A 5913-nucleotide genomic window follows, 5' to 3' on the forward strand; every position below is an offset into this window, starting at 1 on the left:
GTACTATGGGATGAAATACTCCCTTGGTCAGTTGGGGTCAGGTGCCTGAACTGTGTGTCCCAGCACTGCCTGTAGCGAGACAGCGAGAGCTGGGAACGCAGCTGCAGGATCAGAAGGGGAGAAAGACCTTGAATTCAGTGCAGGCATTGCCCAGCACCAGCTGAGGACTGATCAGTGCTGCTCTCTGCATCCAGGAACAGCTTCCTAGCAGCCACGTTAACTCTTTCCTGACTGAACCCAGCACAATCTCCACATTCCATTTTCACGTGTAGAAAGGCATTTTCTCTGGGCAATAGCTCACTAAATGTCTCAGTAACGCATTTCTCTGAAGTTCTTTGTAGGAGAGAACATGAATCCAGATGGTATGGTGGCTCTCCTGGATTTCCGTGAGGATGGTGTGACCCCATATATGATTTTCTTCAAGGATGGCTTGGAAATTGAGAAATGTGTAAGTTCTGACCCAAATTGTGTTGTTGCCAGGTTCACGGACGTACAGCTGAACTGCTGCTTCATGTCGTAGGAAGCGGCTGAAGCTCCCCCTGTGCACCCTTCAGTTAGGGCAAAAGGGGACCTGGCCTCAGTGCAGTGGGTCAGGGGGTTCGGGGTGACCTGATGGCTGAGAAATGCCCGAGGAAGGAGTTCCCTGGGTGAGATGGGTGTGACCGGCAGCAGTTGTAACAATGTCCTCTGAAGCCTTTGGATCCCTCTAGCGGGGTTGGTTCTGCAGTGCCTTACATGGTCACGCTCCATCTTTTCCCACTTAACCTGATGCCTTTGTGTTGCCCAAGAAGTGTCTGCTGAAGTATTTCCCTAAATCTGGGAACATGGTCATACTTGACCGAGTGCTTAACCTTGTTCTGTCTGGAATCTCCAACTGCCTGAGCTCAGACAGCTGTGGCCTGCTCTCTCTAACCATTCCATATTGGAATGTGGTTCCAGCGAAGCAGTGTTCGGATCCCAACACTTGCGTTTCTTTGGCTTATTTGGGGAGCTATGGAACTCGCTGGAGACCAGCCGTGTGGGATCACCCCTGGCTGTGCCCAGTCACTGTGGATTTAGGAAGTCTGTTTGTAGCCAGCTAAATTTATCTGTGAAGCCTCTTACAGGCCTTTTGGTACATGAGTCACGTCAAGTTGAGCCGAGTTCTGGTGCAGGGCAGCAGCCCAGCTGGGGGAACAAATTCTTGGCCGAAGCGGCATGCCACCCTCCGTAGCTTGGCTGAAGGGTGACACCTGGCCTGGGCCCTACAGCAGGCGTCACCCAGAAGGTGCCTCCTCGGAGCAGGAGCTCCTGGGCATCCCCCTCCACTCCATCCGGCCTTTTGGATCTGTAACTGGGGCAACTCCAGCTGCTTCAAGATGGACTGTAAGAATAGTAGCAGGGTGTTCCAGTAGGGAAAATCCTTCCAGCTGCTTGTAAGAGACAGGACATGCGCTGTGAGCTTCCGTACTTGGTGAGGATGTGCCCCCATTTGGGAGGAAATCTGAAACGTGGAGAGTGAGTATTCCGCTGGGTTGGCTCAGCAGCTGATGCCAGTTGCTCTGTGTCATCCTAAAAATGATCAGCATCCTCTGATAGACCACGAGCACTCCCCCTGTTGCTCTCTGGTTTGCATCAAGATGCAAAAATAACCTCCTTGCGCTTTCTGCCTGCCTGCCTGTGGCAGCTCAGATTGAATGAGGGAATACACGAGGTGCCGTGCCGTCCCCTGGCTGTCGAGGCCTCGCGCTAACGAACGCTCTGCCGCTCTCGTTTCAGTAACAAATGGGACACGGTATGGTTTTGGATCACTTCTCTTCATAGCTGGCTGCTGTTTCTTCTTCATCGGCACAACACCGGGAATTGGCAATGGCTAACAACTGGACTGATGTCATCTTGAGCTTTATTCACTTATTTTGACCCTGATTTGGAGTGGAGGCATTTGTTTTAAAAAAAAAAAAAACAAACCAACCCCCAAACATCTTGTCTTGTAGATTGTCTAAAATAAAACTCATGTAAACCCATTCTAGGTGATGCCTCTTGGTCGGGTGTGTTTCTTAGGGTGACTTGCAGGAGAGGTTGCAGCGAGGTGCTTGTCCGAGGATCTGGTGCTGTCAGTCGCGTGGCCTGGTCCTAGGGCCGTCTCCGGACTTGACGCGGTCCCTGCCTGCGGCGTCAGCGTGCAAGAGCAGGCTGAGGTCAGTAAGGCAAAGCCCGAGAGATGCCGTGGTAACGGAGTGGACCACCTTCGTCTTGCACAGGGCCTGATCTCTGGAAGAGACCGCAGAATTGATTATTAGAACCCAGCCCAGAATGGAATATGTGCTACTCCAGCTGCTCTGTCAGACAAGGATGCTCGAGCCGGGCCTCGGTTGTAGTGTGACTTCAGGATTAAGGTAGGAGGATGGGCTCCCTGTGAGCCCAGGCACTGGGAATGTTGTGGGAAGGGAGTGGAGTCGCTAGGTTTTCCAGCACAGCCTGGCTGTGGCCTAGCTCCTCTGCACTTGACAGCTGCTCTAGATTCATTGTAACCTGGTGGAGTTTCAGGATTTGGGGTTTCTCTGCACCTGGGGAGAGACATGTCCTAAGCCCCTTGCAAAGCAGGTGGATGTCTGGGCTCCCCTTAGGGGGTGTAACTCCATGTTCCCTGTTCCTCTTTGGGAAATGCATCTGCGTGACAGACCTGGAGCAAACAGCCGTTGCTTCCCTGGTTCTCGCTGAGGCGTAACAGTGACGGGTTCCTCGCACTTTCTGCCTGTCTGACCTGGCAGTCGGGATTGAATGGAGGAACACGAGCGCCTTCACCGGGCCCCAGTGGGACAGGGGGGCTGTGCTGTGTGTTGCCTGGCCAGAGAGGTTGCCTTGGAGACGCAGGTTTCTGAAAGGGGAGGGCAGGACCCATTTGCTCTTCCAAGGACTCGGCAGAGTTTTGGCATCTTCCCGGTCTTGTGCCAAGCTCTGGCTCCGGTGCCGGAGGGCTGAGGTGGAGCTGGGTTTCTGCAGGGCTGAGATAGATGCGGTGGCAGGCTGGGAGGAGGGAGATACTGCCTGGAGGTGGGAGCGGAGTGTGCCCGAGTTATCTCAGGGGTTCCTGCCTGCTTTTAACACCCTGTTTTAGTTCTGTGGGAACTTCATTTACACACCTACTTCCTTTCAGTTTTCCCAGGAAGGAGTCTGGAGCACAGCTGCGCTTCTGGCTAGAGCCACAATTTTGGTGTAATGTGAGCAACATAAATTCATGCTGCTTGTTCTTCAGCCAGCAGGGCAGGGAGGCTGGTTCAAAGCCTAAATAAGGTCACTGTGAGCCAGTTCTCACGCCTAGCAGTAAGATACCATGAAGCTGCTCGCTTACCTTCCCCCTACTCCAGTGGAGGGAGAATTGGAGGAAAAGACAATGGAGCTTGTAAAATTGAGATAAGAGCTATTTACTAATTGACTAGAAATGAATATATTACAATACTCAATAATAAGTAATTAAAATAATAGAAAATAAAACATGATAGAGTTGTTCATTACCCACTGACCAAGGCACAGCCAGGTCCTGAGTAGTGCGAGTGGAAGCCAGAGGGCGATCGCAGCACAGTCTGAGCGACCCCACGAGCGACAGCACGGCCAGTAAATCCATCTGACCCTCCAACCCCCTCACGAACGAGCCAGCACTGGAGTCAGGGAAGCAGCTAACGCAGGAGTCGGGAGAGTGTCAGCAAGTGTACGGGAGTGAACGAGAGAGAGCGAGGGAGAGAGTGATGGCTCCCGGACCCCCTCCTCGCCTCTGCCCCCCGCATGACGTACTATGGGATGAAATACTCCCTTGGTCAGTGGGGGTCAGGTGCCTGAACTGTGTGTCCCAGCACTGCCTGTAGCGAGACAGCGAGAGCTGGGAACGCAGCTGCAGGATCAGAAGGGGAGAAAGACCTTGAATTCAGTGCAGGCATTGCCCAGCGCCAGCTGAGAACTGATCAGTGCTGCTCTCTGCATCCAGGAACAGCTTGCTAGCAGCCACCGTAAAGAGGGTTAACTCTTTCCTGGCTGAATCCAGCACACCCCTGCAGAGGATTTGTACGTGGGGTTGGTGAGGATGTTCTCTTACCCCTCCTGTTGCATCCTTGTTTTTAACAAAGAGCCTGGGAAGGAGGGGAGAGCAGCCACTTGCTTAGGTTGAGACGTTTGCTTCTGGGTGGAGCACGCTGGATGTGGGCCGTGATCCTGGGACTCTGCAGCACCCAACATCCCTGGCTCCCCCTTCCAGTGTTTTAAAGTGCTTAAAATGGAGCGCAGCTGAGATGTGGGAGTGAAAATGGCTCTTTTCCAGCTGCTGCCTTGCGCTGAGGCTGGGAACACTGGGATGAGCACAGAGCGGACTGCGTGTGGCAACTGCCTACAGGTGCCAGGATGCTGCTTGGAAAAGCAGGCGCCGAGAAGCGGGATGAGCACTGCCTTGCTGTTGGGCTGATGGGCTTGTGGGGGATTGCGTGCCATCCCGTCTGTGCTCTGGGTTAACTGGGATGTCCAACTGCGATGTGCAGACGTGCCCATTGAGTGGGGGACGTGCTCCTATCGGTCTTGTGGGCTTCTCTGCGTGGCGGAGCTGCTGAGGGGACGTCCCCTTCAGCCTGCTGCAGGAGAGTGTCAGCTCAAAGGTTTTTAGGGTTATCTTCTGTTTGTCTCCCCAGCAAGCCGCAAGGGAGGTGCGTCTGCACCGTGCTTCCCAAAAAATGCATGGCTGCCTTTGGTTTCTCAGGGAAACGGGCACGCCTTGCCGCCCTGCGGTGCCGAGTCCCTGTCCACTGAGTGCCAGGGAGGAGAGGTTAAGCCACACCTGATGGCAGGGAAGGACCGCGGTGTGACAAGCAGCGGTGGTGCGGTAGCTCCTGCAGTGGAGGCAGGCAGAGGGAAAGCCCGGATCCAGCTCCTTGGGAGTTGCCATGTGCCGTGAAGCGGGAGGCCGGGTGGCTGGTAAATGCGCTTGTCACCAGGCTGTGACGCAGCTCTGAGTTGGGAATGAGGGCGGTGTGTGTCCTCCTAACCCAATTCCTCTTCTGTTCCCTCTTCATCTCAAGCAGCTGTTCTGTGGGGCCGGAAGGCTGATGGGATTTGGGAAGGCAGAGGCTTTGCACAGCTGGTGCGCTACAGCTTTGGAGCTGCTAAACTGATAAAAATCCTCGTCATAACAAATTACCTGGTGCCGCTTAAGCACATCCTGAGCCAAAGGGCAGCTTTAAAACCTATCCCCATCCTGTTCTAAAACCAGCTTATCAGGCGTGTATCGCATTCCTGGGAAGGTATTTTCTGTGGCTGGAAGGGCTGTGGAGCTGGGAAGGATCCAAATAGTTTTTCCTCTGAGCCTCACGGTGCAGGTTAAGCTGCACCCACCGTGTGCCAGCTGCTGGCAGGGGAAGGAAGGCTGATTACTTGGAAGGAGGAGGAAAAAATACCTCCTGTTCTAGGTTTGCCCTTCTGTGGTTAAGGGAGCGATGTCCTGGGGCTGGAGGAAGCGTACGAGAGTCCCCTTGGCCCTCAGCCCTCCCACCCCACTGCTCCACCCCTGCTCTCTGTCTCACAGTTTCGTTGCCCCAGCTGGGTCTCGCCCTGTCCCCAGATCCACTGTATTTTTTGCCCCCTCAAAGCATCCCCACGGGGTCCCAGCCCACCCTAACCCAAAAACTCCCATTTCCCATGGCCGGTGCCCACACTGTCAATGTCCTGTTGCCGTGGCAGCATCCAGCTGTGCTGGTTTGTGGTCCGTGGGCCTTGGCTGAAGCCAGAGCTGGGAGCTGTTCTGCAAAGGTCACGGCCGAGTGGCTGTGGCCAGGGCTGGGGGTGTGCCAGGAAATGCTGTCGGCCCTGGAAGCGTGGTGTTGCGCAGGAGCGTGGCTGGATGTTGTCGAGGATGCACGTAGCTGCTGGGTGTTTTGATCCGCTGGAGCCGTGTTC

The 5913-nt window shown here is 54.6% G+C and overlaps 1 long non-coding RNA gene across 1 annotated transcript; it reads left to right on the plus strand.

Annotated features, from left to right (window-relative positions):
* Positions 1-329: 329 nt before the first annotated feature.
* Positions 330-2008, plus strand: LOC104508391. Its single transcript, XR_727876.1, has 2 exons — positions 330-448; positions 1759-2008. It is a non-coding gene; the product is annotated as an uncharacterized LOC104508391 (long non-coding RNA).
* The last annotated feature ends 3905 nt before the right edge of the window (positions 2009-5913 follow it).

This window comes from Eurypyga helias, unplaced genomic scaffold (genome assembly GCF_000690775.1).
Source record: "Eurypyga helias isolate BGI_N326 unplaced genomic scaffold, ASM69077v1 scaffold38814, whole genome shotgun sequence".
In the NCBI taxonomy this organism is placed as follows: domain Eukaryota; kingdom Metazoa; phylum Chordata; class Aves; order Eurypygiformes; family Eurypygidae; genus Eurypyga; species Eurypyga helias.